Raw genomic sequence first — 15,925 nt, 5'->3', positions numbered from 1 at the left:
TTTATGGCTGGGTAAGATTCCATTGTGCACACACACACACACACACACACAATAGTCCCATTTGTCTGTTTTTACTTTTGTTGCCTATATTTTTTATGTCAGATTCAAGAAATCATTGCCAAATCCAATGTTATGAAGATTTCCCCCTACATTTTCTACTAGGGGTTCTATAGTTTGAATTGTACGTTTAGATCTTAATCCATTTTGAGTTAATTTTTATATACGGCAGAAGGTAGAGTCAAAACTCATTCTTTGCTTGTAGATATCTAGTGTCCCCAACACCATTTGTTCAAGATATTGTTCTTTCTCCCTTTGAATGATCCTGGCAATTGTCAAAGATCGTTTGACTATATATATGAATTTATTTCTGGGCTCTCTTTGTTTTTTTTAATTTATTTATTTGCTTTTTTTAAATTTTTTTTTTAACGTTTATTTATTTTTGAGACAGAGAGAGACAGAGCATGAACGGGGGAGGGTCAGAGAGAAGGAGACACAGAATCTGAAACAGGCTCCAGGCTCTGAGCCGTCAGTACAGAGCCCGATGCGGGGCTTGAACTCACGGACCGTGAGATCATGACCTGAGCCGAAGTCGGCCGCTTAACCGACTGAGCCACCCAGGCGCCCCTATTTATTTGCTTTTTTAAAATTCCAGTATAATTTATGTACATCGTTGTATTAGTCACAGGTGTGCAATATAGTGACTCAACAATTCTATATATTACTCAGTGCTCATCATGATATGTGTACTCTTAATTACCTTCAATTATTTTACTCATTCCCTCACCATCTTCCTTTTGGTAACCATCAGTTTGTTCTCTATATTTAAGAATCTGTTTTTTTTTTATTTATCTCCTTTTTCTTTGAACATTTGTTTTGTTTCTTAAATTCCACATAAGGGTGAAATCATATGGTATTTGTCCTTCTCTGACTGACTTATTTCACTTATTTCATTATACCCTCTAGATCCTTCCATGTTGTTGCAAATGGCAAAATTTCATTCTTTTTTTATGGATGAGTAATATTCTGTGATACCACACATACCACATCTTATATATACACCACAGTAATATTCTGTGGTATGTATGCATGTATCTGTGTGTGTGTGTGTGTGTGTGTGTGTAATATCTTCTTTATCCATTCATCTATCAACAGACACTTGGGTTGCTTCCATATTTTGGCTATCATAAATAATGCTGAAATAAACACAGGGGTTCATATTTCTTTTTGAATCAGTGTTTTTATATTCTTGGTAAATACCCAGTGATGGAATTACTGGATAACCTGGTATTTCTATTTTTAATTTTTTGAGGAAACTCCATACTGTTTTCCAGAGTGGCTGCACCAGTTTGCATTCCCACCAACAATGTATAAGCGTTCTTTTTTCTCTACATCCTTGCCAACACTTGTTGTTTCTTATGTTTTTGATTTTAATCTGGGCTCTCTATTCTATCCCATTAGTCCATTTGTTTTTCTTTACACCAGCACCATACTACTGTCTTGATTATTATAGCCTTCTAATAATTTTTAAGATCAAGAGTATAAGTCCTCCAGCTTTGTTCACCTTTCTCAGAATTGTGGCTATTCAAGATTGCTTGAGATTCCATATGAATTTTAGGATGAAATTTTCTATTTCTACAAAATATGCCATGGGATTTCGATAGGAATGCACTGAATCTGTAGGTCACTTTGAGTAGTATTGACATCTTAACAATATTAAATATTCCAGTTCATGAATGTGGGGTGTTTTCCCATTTATTTGTATTTTCCTTAATTTTTTTTCAGCAATGTTTTGTGGTTTTCAGTATATAAATCTTTCAACTCCTTGGTTAGGTTTATTCCTAATATTTTTTTCTTTTTGATATTAATGTAAATAGAATTATCACAATTTCCTTTTCTGATTGTTCATCATTAGTGTATAAAAGTGCAATTGACTTTTGTGTGTTCATTTTGTATCCTGCAACTTTGCCGAATTTGTTCTAATAGATTTTGTGTGGAATCTTTAGGGTTTTCTATTTATGAATCATGTCATCTGTGAACAGAGATAATTTTACCTCTTTTTTTCCAATATGTTTATTTTTTTTTTTTTTTTTTTTTTCTTATCTAATTGCTCTGGGTAGGACTTCCAGTATGATGTTAAACAGAAATGGTGAGAATAAGCACGTTTGTTTCATTCTTGATCTTAAAGGAAAAACTTTCAATCTTTCACCATTGGGTATGATGTTATTTGTAAGTTTTTCATATATAGACTTTATTATTATGTTGAGGTAGTTTCCTTCTTTCCCAGTTTCTTGAGTGTTTTTTAAATCATAGATCTTGTCAAATACTTTTTCCGCATCAGTTGAGATGGCCATTGGTTTTTATCCTTCATTCTGTTAATGTGACACTTTGTATTGATTTATTTTCATATGCCAAACAATCCTTGCATTCAAAGAATAAATCCCAATTGGTTATAGAGTATAATCCTTATAATGTGCTGTTGAATTCTGTTTACTTGTATAGTTGACCCTTGAACAACATGGGTTTGAACTGCAAGGATCCACTTATAGGTGGATTGTTTTCAATAAATACAGTACACTACTGTAAATGTATTTTCTCTTCCTTATTATTTTTAATAACATTTTCTTTTCTCTTGCCTACCTTATAAAAATACAGATAAAATACATATAACATACAAAATATGTGTTAATTGGCTATATTATCTGTAGAGTTTCCAGTCAACAGTAAACTATTAGTAGTTTAGTTTGGGGGGAATCAAAAGTCATACATGGATTTTGCACTATGTGGGGGCATCAGTGCCCCTACTTCCCACATTTTTCGATGGTCAACTGTATTTTGTTGAGAATTGTTACATAAATATTCATCAGGGATATCAATTTGTAGTATCTTTGCCTGGCTTTGGTATCAAGATAATGCTGGCTTCATAGAATGAGCTTGGAAATATTCTTTCCTTTTCAATTTTTTGGAAGAGTTTGAGGAGATTTGTTAATTCTATTTTTTTTTTAATTTGAGGAGATTTGTTGTTAATTCTATTTTTTAAAGTTTATTTATTTATTTATTTTTTGAGAGAGACAGAGACAGCATGAGTGAGGGAGAGGCAGCGAGAGAGAGAGAGAGAGGGAGAGAGAATCCCAAGCAGGTTCTGTGCCCGATGAGGGGCTCAAATTCATGAAACCATGAGATCATGACCTGAGCCAAAACCAAAAGTTGGACACTTAACCAACTGAGCCACCCAGACTCCCCTATTGTTAATTCTTCTTTAAGTGTTTGGTAGAATGCTCTAGTGCAGCCATTTGGTCCTGGGAATTTCTTTGTTAGGTTTTAGATTACTGATTCAATTTTCTTAACTAGTTATCAGTGTGATCAGGTTTTCTTTCTTTAAGATCCTTTCTTTCTTCACGATTCAGTCTTGGCAGGTTGTGTGCTCTAGAAATTTATACATTTCTTCTAGGTTATCTAATTTGTTGGCATCCAGTTGTTCATATTCATAATTCTTTTCATTTCTGTGGGATCAGTTTTAATGTCCTCCATTTAATTTGTGATGTCAGTGATTTGAGGCTTCTCTCTCTCTCTCTCTCTTTTTTAGTTAATCTAGCTAAGGGCTTGTCAATTTTGTTGTTTCCAAAAAACCAAGTCTTAGGTTTTGTTTTATTTCTGTTTTTATATTGTTTTATTGGATTTTTTAAAATTTTCTACTTCATTATCTCTGCTTTAATCTTTATTATTTTCTTTCTTCTGTTACCCTTAGGTTTGTTGTGTTCCTCTTGTTCTAATTTGTTGAGGTGAAAAGTTAGTTTATTACTTTAAGATCTTAGATCTTACTTTATTTTTAATGTATGTGTTTATTGCTATGAAACCCCTGTTGGCACTGCTTTTGCTGCATCCTACAACTTTCATTTTTATTTGTCTAAAGATATTTTCTAATTTCCTTTGTGACTTACTCTTTGACCCACTGTTTAAAAGGGTGCTGTTTAATTCTACATGTTTGTGGATTTTCCAATTTTCCTTCTGCTACTTTCATTTTATTGTGATCTGAAGAAGCATTTTGTATAATTTCAGTCTTTAAAAACATTATTGAAAGTAATTCTGTGGCCGGAATTATTTTAAAACAAGGACCACTAAATTGCTTTTCGGTATTGCAAGTGAAAATTCAACTTATAGCTAAGTGGTAATTCATAGAAACAGTCACTTTTAATTCATCTCTAAATGGCGAATCTGGGAAGTATTACATAACCATGAATCACAAACACAAATCCCAAGTGAAGTCATCTATTTTACAACTTTTTACTCAATGAAAATCATGTATGAGACCTATACTCATAACCTCATAAGGTCGTATATTGGTCAAATTGGCCTTCGTGGTCATTTAATGTGGCCCCTTATGTTGCAGATGAAGAAACAGGAAGTCCTGCCTATTCCAAAGGAGTGAGTCCCAAATGAGCATGAATTGACCATAGGTGATAGTTTGTGTTACAACACACTGCTAATGGCTTTGAGGTTATCCGCTGATATCCTCGTCCGTTTAGTTGGCACAGCAAACTAAATCTTTCTGAAGGTATTGTTGGATGTTTACAACATTTACATAATGGAGAATTCACAACTAAAAAACACATTGAATTTTTTTTTCAGGTTTACAGAAAAATAGATCATAAAATACAGAGTTTCCAGATATGCCCTCATCCCCCCAGAACCTCCCCTACTATCAAGAATCCCCGACAAGAGTGGTCTATTTGTTACAGTTAATGAACCTATACTGACACATCATCAGCACCAAAAGCCCATGGCTTACATTAGGATTCACTCTTGGTGTTATTCATTCTAGGCTTTTGGATTTTTTTACTTGTGGTAAAAACATACAACCTTTACCATCTTAACCCTTTTTAAGTGTACTGTTGCTCGTGTTAAGTATATTCACATTGTTGTAAAAGAGGACTCTAGAATATTTTCATCTTGCAGAATAGAAACTCTATGCCCATTAAATGGCAATTCTCTTTTGTCCTCTCCCTGCAGCCCCTCATAACCACTGTTCTACTTTCTGTTCCTATGAATTTGCCTACTTTAGGTAACTCACATAAGTGGAATCATCCAGTATTTGTCTTTTGGTGATGTGCTTATTTCATTTGACATAATTTCCTCAAAGTTCATCCATGTCGTAGCATGTATCAGGACTTTCTTCCTTTTTAAGGCTGAGTAATATCCCACTATACGTGGATCCCACATTTTGTTTAGCCAATCATCCTCCGTCAATATTTGAGTTGCTTCTACCTCTTGGCTCTTGTGAATAGTGCCGCTATGAACGTGGGTATGCGAATATCTCTTTGAGACACTGCTTTCAATTCTTTTGGGTATGCACCCAGAAGTTGGATGCCAGATCACACGATAGTTCTGTTTTTAATTTTTTTTTATAAGTACTTCCAACTGTTTTCCATAGTGTTTGCACCATTTTATAATGCCACCATTTTGTAAGTGTACAAGGTTTCTGAATTCTCCCTATCGTCACCAACATTTGTTGTTTTCCGTTATTATTGTTATTAATTATTATCACGATTTTATAGTAGCCATCCTAATGGATGTAAGCTGTAGAACTCAAAACCTTTGATTTTTCTCTACCACAAGCTTCTTTCTTGTGGTTGAACTTCTACGAATTTTGGCTGTCAATTATGTGAGGGTTGACTGTGAACTTCCTCCTTAGTATCAGGACAAAAATTCTGCAGAGAAAATATTGGGAAAAACTGACATGCCCCTAAGCAAGACAAAGAGGTTTGCAAGGTATTGCGTGTCAGTGAATTATTCCTCAAAAGCCACAGCGAAACTGGGCATGTATGAAAATGAGTATCCAATGCAAAATATAAAATTTAAGGAAAACTCTTGGTGTTTCAGCTCAGGTCATTATTAGTACGTGGAATAAACTATGTTGTAGAGAACATTTTCATAGTGAAAGTTTCTAAGCCACATGTACTTCAAACAATACACATAAATAAAATAAAGAGAATAGGTCTTTGATCCACAGATTTGTAACTACATTATATGCAATTTAGCACGGAGGGACTTGCAAATGGTACAAAATAAAAACAAGGAAAATGACTTTAGATAGGAAAATGATGGTAACTAACATTTATTGAGCCCTTACTGGATCTCAGTCACATAGTGTTCGTAGGTATTTAGTTATCACAAAATCCCCCTGAAATAGGTTCACTATGTTCCTATTTTACAAATGAGTCTCAGAGAAGTGAAGGATTAGGCAGGTCTGAAGAGGTGATCACACACAGTCCAGTCCCTGAGCCCTGACTGGTAACCACTGTGTGATCCTGCCTCCCTGTGAGGAGATACTGAACAAGTGTGTTCCTCCATCAGGGGCAGAGACTAAAAGGTAACTCGAAAATAATTGTCTTCATGTACGTAAAGGGTTAGGATTTTCTTTTCTTAAAAGGAAGAGACAGATGATTTTGAGGTGGGAGGAAGACACATAGAGATTCATGTTAAAAGTCTTTCTGAAGAAGAGCTTTGCACGTGAGTAGTCCGAGACTTGGGATTTCCTTTAATATTTTTGCCACTACGTCCCACCACAGAGATTCCAGGTATTTTCTTAATTCCCCGTACTGAAACTGGGCCCTGCACACTGATTTATAATTTTTTTTAACGTTTATTTATTATTGAGAGAGAGAGAGAGAGAGACGGAGCATGAGCATGGGAAGAGCAGAGAGAGGAGGAGATACAGAATCCCGAGCAGGCTCCAGGCTCTGAGCTGTTAGCACAGAGACCGACGTGGGGCTCGAACTCACAAACCACGAGTTCATGACCCGAGCCGAAGTCAGATGCTTAACTGACTGAGCCACCCAGGCACCCCTGCAAACTGATATATAAACAGACACACACATCTTAGAGGTAATACTGTGTGTAATGGGGAAAGTCTGGAATGCTTTCCAGTCTCCTTCCTTCCTGAGCAGAACTTAGTGGTTTAAAATTATTACTGATTTTGCAGGACAGTGGAGTGTTAAGCATCATGGTCCTGAAGCCAGACTGCCTGGGTGGAGTTCAGATCTTCTGCTGCTTGACGGTACAACCTTGGGCAAGCTCTGTACCCACATACGCCTCAGAGTCCTTATCTATAAAATGGGGGTAATTAATAACAGTGTGCATCATAGGGTAGTTGGAGGACTAAATGAGTCAATGTAAGTAAAACCCGTAGCACAGTGCCCGGAATATAGTTCGTGCTGTTTCAATTTACCTGATGACTCAGAAGGCAGAAGTGAGAGCTATGGAGAAGTATTTCCGAGCATTGAAACCTAATGGAGTTTGGCTAGTGAGGAACAGAGGCAGATGGAGAGGGAGAGAGAATCTTCAGCAGGTTTCATGCTCAGTGTGGAGCCCGACACAGGGCTCAATCCCGTGACTTTGGGATCATGACCTGAGCTGAAATCACGAGTCAGATGCTCAACCGACTGAGCCACTCAGGCGCCCCCAGATGTGGGACTTTTGAACTGATGAGTTCAGGTGGGATTTTGATGCTATACTAGATTGAAACCATATCCAAACCCAAAGTTCATCTGCCTGATGCACAGAAAGTCAGTCACTGAGACATCGAGCATGCAGCAAGGAAAGGGATTATTCGGGAGGCGGCCAAAGGAGGAGACAGGAGGGCTAGCCTCAAATTGCCTCTCTGAACGAGGAGAGTAAGGGAGATGTGAAGGCAAATGGAAAAAAAGTCTGAGTAAAAAGTTGTGGCTGCACTTGTTCGTCCTGTTAACCCTTCGGTTACTGGTTTCAAAACTTTTGGAGAAACTGGGTTGGAATGAATGTATTTGGCATGTGGGTGAACCCTGGGGGGGTCCACAGGGTAGACGGAGGTGGGCAGAATTTTGGTAGTCCATGATCTCTGCCCCTGGTCTTAGTTCTGTGGTTGTTGCACAGCAGAAGGGATTTTGCATATGTAATTAAGGTTCCTAATCAGCTGACCTTAAAGTAGGGCAATTATCCTGAATTGTACAGGTGAAACTAATGTAATCCCATGAATCCTTGAGATCAGAAGAGGAAGGCAGAGGGATTTGAAGTATGAGAATAACTCAACTCACCGTTATGGGCTTGAAGACAGAGGGGGCCACATGAGGACCATGAGAAGGAAATCAATTCTGCCAACAACTGAAATGATCCTGGAAGCAGGTTTTCTCCTAGAGCCTCCAGGTAGAAGCCCAGGCCAACGGACACCCTGACTTTGACCTCGTGAGACCCTGAGCAGAGTCTTAGCTGAGCCTGCTGAACTTCTGACCTACAAAACTGTCAGGGGACAAATTAGTGTTGTTTTAAGCTACTAGATTTGTGTTAATGTATTATGGCAGTAATAGAAAACCAAGACACCAGATATTAATCATTTCTGTTAAAAGCAGTAGACATTTTCTTCAGACGAAGTATTTGGATCACTGCAGAGCTCCTCCAGTCAAATGTAAGGCATGACTTCATGGCACATTCCTCTGAGGTAGCCCCCAAAAGCACTTGCACGGATTCAGATGTAAATGACCCAGCAGTGAACCTTGCTGTCCAACACGACATTTACTACAACGCAGTTGTGTGCTGTTTTATGTCTCCAGCACTCCCACTAGACTCAGGGCAGAAATCAGTTCTTCTTCAAAACACAGTGTTGGTGGAAGGTAGTCACTTGATGAGTATTTTTTTTTTTTTTTTTGAATGAAGTCTCAACGTGTTTGACAACTAATGTCCCTGGAGAACAATATTGAATACGGGTAGAAGCAGAGCAGAAAGCCAGAAGCATATCAGGGGACAAGATAGGGGGAAGAAACGATTTGCAAGGAGAAAGGAATGTAGAGTTTAATACTTGGATAATTGCTGTTGGTTTAGAAAATTTTCCTTGATAGATTTTTCCTACCCGCACGGCTAGCAGTAGAAGTTTCGGGAAGTAGCCCGACCATTGCATAAGTGGCTTGTGAAATAGCACTTAGTAGCTTACATTCCCAACAAGTTGAATAAATATGTTTGTGTGTAGTTAACCCCCCAAGGACGCCTCTCCTGGCTCCCCCACGCTGGACTCAGAATTGGTGTTTAGTAATTGCGTGGCGACGGGCTCCTCTGGGAATATGGAATGCCCCACTGTTGATGCTCTCTAGGAGGAGGGGAGCTGGAAAACAGACTGGGTGCAGCCTAGAAGAGCGGGCTCCCAGGACTGGGTGCACCCCTGAAGGAGCAGGGTCCCAGGACTTTGGTGCCAATGCTAAGAGCCTTGAGAGGGCTTGTGAAACTGGCAGGAGAGCACCCGCAGCTGGGTGCAGCCTAGAAGAGCGGGCTCCCAGGACTGGGTGCACCCCTGAAGGAGCAGGGTCCCAGGACTTTGGTGCCAATGCTAAGAGCCTTGAGAGGGCTTGTGAAACTGGCAGGAGAGCACCCGCAGCTGGTTACACCCCAATGGCAAGCCAGAGTCTGGGGATTTGCAGATGTCTTCCAGCAGAGCAAGCCTCGAGGTGTATAAAGCAACTGGGAAAAACCATTAAAAAAAAAAAACCCAAAAAACAAGTACTAATTTTTTATGAAAACTGACTCTGTCTTGAAAACCAATTAAATACATGCCAGCCCATTCTCTATTCCCAGCTGTAGTTGCTATTTTGGTCACAGTAATTGAGAGTAAAAATAATCTCTGCCATGCCTGAAAAACAGCCACCAGCTACTCTATTTTAAATGATGTAGAAAAACACGAGGTGAATGTGAAAACTGACAAACAGCCTTCTAGGGATGGAGACTGGCTACATCCAGTTTCACCGGTGGCTCCGTGCAGTTTGCAATTTGTTAGTAAATTAGATCAACCCCATGTTTTCAGCTGCCCCTAGTATGAGGGCAGAGAACAGTACCCTATTACTAGGAATGCAGTTTATGATTTTGGTTCAGGTTGTAAATGTGGGTCAGCCATTTTGCTGTTCTGGGTCGGAGTTTCTTGCCCTAAAAAAAGCTGAAAAGCCAAAGGGGAGATGACATGTAGAGGAACTTGAGAGTGGTTGCTTTTTAAACTAGCTTCTGGACTTTTCTTCTACGGTCACGTGATGATTTTGTCTCGTTTCCATGAACTCTGTATTTTATTGCTGAACTTGGCAAGAAATATGTCCTTGTACAGCGACAGAGCCGGATTTTTGTGGAACTTGAACCTTAAACAGTGGTGGAAGTCCTCTTTAAGAAAAGGAATACACAAATATCTACTTTGGCAAATTTTACAAAAAGATACACACTGTCCCCGACAGAGGCCAAGAGGGGCCCTGTGCAGGAGAGTGGCCCTGAATTGTAAGCCTCATTACTTCTTCATAAGTCTGCTTCTGCATTTAGAGAAGATGAGATTCATGTTGCTTCTCTGGGAAGAAAGGAAAGTGGCAGGAACCACAGGAAGTGTTAGTCAAAAAGGACCTTAAAATTAATCCTGATGTTTTACAGATAAATAGGTGAGGAAACAAGTCTCAGAGAGGATAAGTAACACCCAATGTTACACATATAATTAGCATCTGAATCCACGTCTGTTAACTTCATGTTTCAGGCTGGTGTTTTCTGTACGATTTCTCAGGATACTTTGTAAAACCAGAGATAACGGTAGGAGTAAATATGATGCGGTCTATTTTACCATACAGAGGTATACAGAAAGCCGCCGAGAGGCATGTCAACCCAGTACGGTCTTTGGGAGAGGGAGAACGGGATTTTTACATCATTCCAACACTCCCTCTATTTTGTTTTCAAAGGCTTATAAGGTGTGACTGCATCCCCCCCCCCCCTTTTTTTTTTTGTAGAGAGCGAGAGAACAGTGTGAGCAGGGGAGATGGGCAGAGAGGAATAGAAAGGCAGGGGAGAGAGAGAGAGAGTCTCAAGCAGGATCCGTGCCCAGCGCGGAGCCCCACGTGGGGCTGGATCCCATGACCCTGGGATCATGATCTGAGCTGAAATCTAGAGTCAGATGCTCAACTGACTGAGCCACCTAGATGCCCCGCATGTTTGTTTGTTTGTTTTTCTTAATTCAAGTACAAAAGGACATTCATTAGCCAATAAATATGGCACTCTTGTCCCCTTCAAAGTAGGTTCTTATTCCACATAGTTGCTACCGTAGCCATTTTTAGAAACACTCTTTTGGGCTAACATTTTGTCAGTTTGAGTCAGGGTGTTTTTCTGTCTTTCTTCCTCCTTCCCTTTTCCCCCTACCCCCTCCCTTCTTCCCATTCTTCCTTCCATCTGTGTTTTTAAACTAAACAACAAGAACAAAAATCTAGTTTGTCCATCAGGTTTGGTGCTGAATGATTTTTGGATATATCTCCAAATCAAGGCCATGGTTAAAGAGTTAAGATTTGGTATCATGAAAATATTTAAAATAATTTGATACAGAATTTGAAGAAGACTATATTTTGACCTAAATCCTATGGGAGGAGGTTAAACAATTAGCCATAATTTAAAGCCAAGGTAGGGAGAACTGATATCTTCTTACACTAAAAGGTGCCAGGCAAGGGAGAAGGAGGGAAATGTTCCATGTGCCGGGCTTTTTGTGAGACGGTTTCATGTACATTGTTGCATTTACTTCTCTGACCTTACACGCTGGGACAACACGCCCATATTACAATCAGGGAAAGAGGCCCACAGAAGTTAAACTCTGAATATTAGAGCTAAGATTCACACGAGGGCTGCTGGCCCCAGAATCGCTACTCTTTCCCCGGGTTCTGCTCTTTTCTGCATGTAGCCATTCCCACCAATGTCTGCATTGAATTGGTGGAGGGTCTGTCCTTGTGCCCCCAACCTAGGTTACAGTTGGGGGTTCAGGGAGATGAGGTCATGAAATCAAGGCCAGGGAAGTGCAACCAAGGCCACCCAGATGCCCCCACGATCGCTGTGAGCCAGCTTCCACTCAGGAACAGCTCTGGAGAAAGAGGTGAGGTCCTTGCTGGTGTTTTTCCCCCCACCACAGAAGAGTTGGAAGCCTGTTTGTTTCTCTTATCTGTTTCTTCCTCTCTTCCCAACACCCTCTCAAGTTTGGTTCTTTCCTCAATTGTGCACTTCCCTCCCACCCCCACCAATCTCCTCCTCCAGAATAATATGTGTGAAAACCCATATGCACTGATTTTCCCTTCATTTCAAACATTGGCTCTACCCCCATTTCTGTCCTCTGTACTCCTATCATCCTTGACTTCATCAGAATAAGCAACATAAGCAATTACCTGCAGCAAATATATTCAGAGCCTTCTCTCAACTGCCAAGTCCTTCCTCACCCTGCACTGAAGTGTTGTCATAATAAAATTGAGAGAGAGAGAGAGAGATTTGGACATTGGCATATTAATATTCCCGGAGATTAGACCCCAGATATTTAGGTCAATTTTTATGTTAAGGACTGGTCATTGTGCTTTCTGTACATATTTTGTAGATTTGCACTCATATTACTTATCTTGGATTTGCCATGTACCTAGACAAAGGTTTTTGGAAGAACAGGATCTCTTCAACTACTGCCCAGGGTCAGCAAGTCGGGAGCTCATGGGCTTTATATTTGGGTAGAATTGGGTTTGAAGAAGCAAGGCCCATCACTGACTGGCTCTGAGACATAGAGCAAACCCCTTAACCTCTCTGAGTCTCCGTTTCCTTCTCTGAAAGGTGGAACCATAATAGCTACCTTCCAGGACTGTGTTAAGAGCACAGGTTCTAGAGTCAGATCCAAGTTTGACTCTTGCTCTGCCATTTACTAACTCTGTGGTCCTGGGCAAGTGGACTTCTCCAAACTTACTTCCTGGGTGCTAAAATGGGAGACGACAATACTGGCATAATATTTTAGGATAGTATAGGATTAATTATAGGATTATTAGGAGGATTCAAGCAAGTAACACATGTGAAACTCTTAGTCCGGGATATGGCACAAAGCAAGCACTTAATGAATGGTAGCTATTCTTAGGATTAATGAAATGGTACCTGTGAAGTTCCTAGCACAATGGCTCGCCCCCATTTGAGTTTCAATAAATGTTCATTCCCTTTCTTTCCTCCCAGGCAAAGGCAGTAAAGTAAATTGGATACTTAATGATTATCTCCCCCTCCAGCCTAATGTGCATAAGATTAACACTCCCCTGTCCCGCCTCCCCCCCCCCCCCCCCGCCCACTTTGCATCTGGTGACACTTCTTACAAGGACATGTGTGCTTTGTAAGGAGCCCTACCCTTAAGAAGAATAAAGAACTGCTTACGCCCTGTCATTCCAGGGGTGCTGAAAGCTTTATTTGCTTCAAATACCTGTCCACCAGCAGCCTTCGTAGAGATGGAAAATGATCTCCTCACTGGCTTGCCTTTGGGTTACAACATTAGCGTCAGCAGGTTTTGGTTAAGGTGCAGTTATCTTTATTGAATATGTCCCTTTTCATTCACACATGAACATGTGTCAGTCAGGTAAACACCTTGCCGGACTAGAATACGGGAATAGTACATTTTAAGAAGGGAGAACAGTAAAATCTTATGCTGTCCAAAAGGACGATGATGAGCTTACGCAGCTGGGAGGTGACCAGGTGGGTCCAGGATATACTTTCACTCTGTTTTCTCCATTTTCCCAGGGACCTCTTCTGTGTGAAGGAGCAGAGCGGGAGCAGACCCAGCCAGCCTCTCCGTGGGGCCTCTGAGAACTCTGTGGGCAGTGGATTCCAGCAATGTGGACACCGCTCACTGAGCCTCAGGTGGGCGCAGGTGGTATGGCTCTGTCATGTCATCTAATCAGAAGCAAAGTGACGGGTGCAAAGCTCAGGTGGAGCTCCGTGTGAAGTGGGTCCCAGAAAGAATAAAGAGCATGACAGGAACAGAAGGGGGAAGCTAAGGAGGGTCAGAGATTGAAATAACTAACAACCCACAGAGGTTAGCATCCATATGGGGGAGTTGAAAAACAAAGAAAGCAATGTAACTCATAAGTGGAAGGAGAATTGGAATGCCTGTGGACAGACTGATCGCAAATAAACAAGGAATGGAAATAGCAATAGATTGTCTTTTAACTTAAACACAAGGTTTGAGGAACGGCAAACTATGCAGATAGAACCCTTATATTTATACGGTGCTATCTAAATACTGTAGTGGCAAAACCAGACCAGTGTTAATAAGTGAGGCCCATGTATTAGAGTACTTCTTCCTGAAGGCTTTTTACCCACCAGAACTTAATTACTGTTATTTCAGTATTTCTAAAGTTGTTGTGTAAACAGGGATATTGCAAATGATTTATAATTCCCAGGTCACAAATAGGGTAATGAGGGCACAGCTAGATTATGACTTGTGTAATAGATGTACACATTCTTGGTACCCCTGTAGGTCTGAAATCCAGTTTACTGTTCAGATGTGCAAATATAACATGCAGATCATTACCATTAACATTCCACAGAAGGGACCTGGTGAGGCAGCAAAAAGGTTGTTTTTTCAACCATAATTAGAGTGGCTGGGAAGGGATACTGTGATATATGAAAAATACATAAAGAGTAACTGACATCTATAAAATGGAGAAGTCGGAGGTCTTTTAGGAATTACACGGAACAGAAATTGATCCTTTCCTGCCAAAAGCTAGGAGAGCCTTTAAAACTCTTTCTCCTACTGCAGTGAGATATTTTAGAGCTGCCATTCTGTGGATTCACAGGACAGTTGTGTTTACAGCATTTGTACAGATGATAATAACCAGTGACACTTATGGAGTAATTACTGTGTGCCATGCTGAGTGTCCTATGTAGCCTATCTCATCATATGATTGGAATCTATAAAGTAGCAAATAAAAATAGACGTGGTTAGAGCCAAGGAAGCATCAGATAAAAATAGACATGGTTAGAACCAAGGAAATGAAGACGCTGTACTATATATATATATATATATATATGTATATATATATATATATATCTCAACCTTCGAGTAATTGCAGAAAGGCTAGAAATTCTCTGAAATTTTAGGTAAATTCTGATACCATCTAATGACGTGTGATGTGGTTTGTAGGTACGGATGGAGCGCAACAAGGATCAGCAGATGACCCCAAAAATAGGGCAACGAAAAAAACCGGAACCAGAGCAGAGAACTAGCTCTTGGCCACATGGCTTATTAGAGAGATATTGCTAGTTAAGAGGAGAGTTGCATCCTAATTGACTGAATGTTCTGGATGTGGGTTGTTAATGTGATTTCCTACTTAAGCTCCTCTGATAATAAACTGTACTGAATTCATGATATGATTCTATGTTCTTTTATGGTTTTTGTGAAGTCTCACCTTGAAAGAACTTTGGAGTATTCCTAGCTAAGGCATGCAGCTGTTAAGGGCCCAGATTTTGGCTCTGTATGTTGTAGGTCATGTTCATTGAGTTGGAGGAATGTTTACAATGTACTGTGAGTGACATGGCAGTATATAAAACAACCATGTGTGATACGATTCCGTTTGTAAAACAGACAAAAAGACAAAACAGAACCTTAAACAGTGGTGCTTATTAGCATTAAAAAGTGGGAAATAACTGAAAGCCTAACTGTGAAGCAGTAGTTAAATAAATTCAGACATGTGCATGCATAGCCACTAAAATGTGATGTAGAAAAAAAATTTCTTGATGCTTACAGCATTCATAATTTGTTGTTAAAAAATAAAACATAGTCCAAAAGAGTGTGATCCCTTTTTTGTTTATAAAAGGAAATTTATGCATAGACAAAACATTTATAAATACAGATACTAATACGTTAACATCTTTGCTCTGGGTGGGGTGGTTATAGTTGAGTTTTTTTAAAATATTTATTTTGGGGAGAGCGCAAGTGAGGGAGGGGCAGAGAGAGGGGGACAGAGGATCTGAAGCAGACTCTGTGCTGACAGTAGAGAGCCCAATGTGGGGCTTGAACTCACAAACCGAGAGATCATGACCTGAGCCAAAGTCAGACGCTCAACCTGCTGAGCCATCCGGGTGCTCCAGTTTTTTGTTTTTTGTTTTTTTTTTTAAC

At 39.9% G+C, this 15,925-nt stretch overlaps 1 long non-coding RNA gene across 1 annotated transcript in view; it reads left to right on the top strand.

The window, feature by feature from the left end:
- LOC122198935 overlaps nucleotides 1-15,153 on the top strand; it is a 45,486-nt gene extending 30,333 nt beyond the window's left edge. Inside the window, exons 4-5 of the long non-coding RNA XR_006193231.1 lie at nucleotides 13,546-13,665; nucleotides 14,951-15,153. This is a non-coding gene — a long non-coding RNA (uncharacterized LOC122198935). The remainder of the gene's footprint in view (nucleotides 1-13,545; nucleotides 13,666-14,950) is intronic.
- The last annotated feature ends 772 nt before the right edge of the window (nucleotides 15,154-15,925 follow it).

This window comes from Panthera leo, chromosome A1, assembly GCF_018350215.1.
Source record: "Panthera leo isolate Ple1 chromosome A1, P.leo_Ple1_pat1.1, whole genome shotgun sequence".
Classification (NCBI taxonomy): domain Eukaryota; kingdom Metazoa; phylum Chordata; class Mammalia; order Carnivora; family Felidae; genus Panthera; species Panthera leo.
The sequence above is the reverse complement of the archived record's forward strand: the minus strand, read 5'-3'. Positions and strand labels throughout refer to the sequence as shown.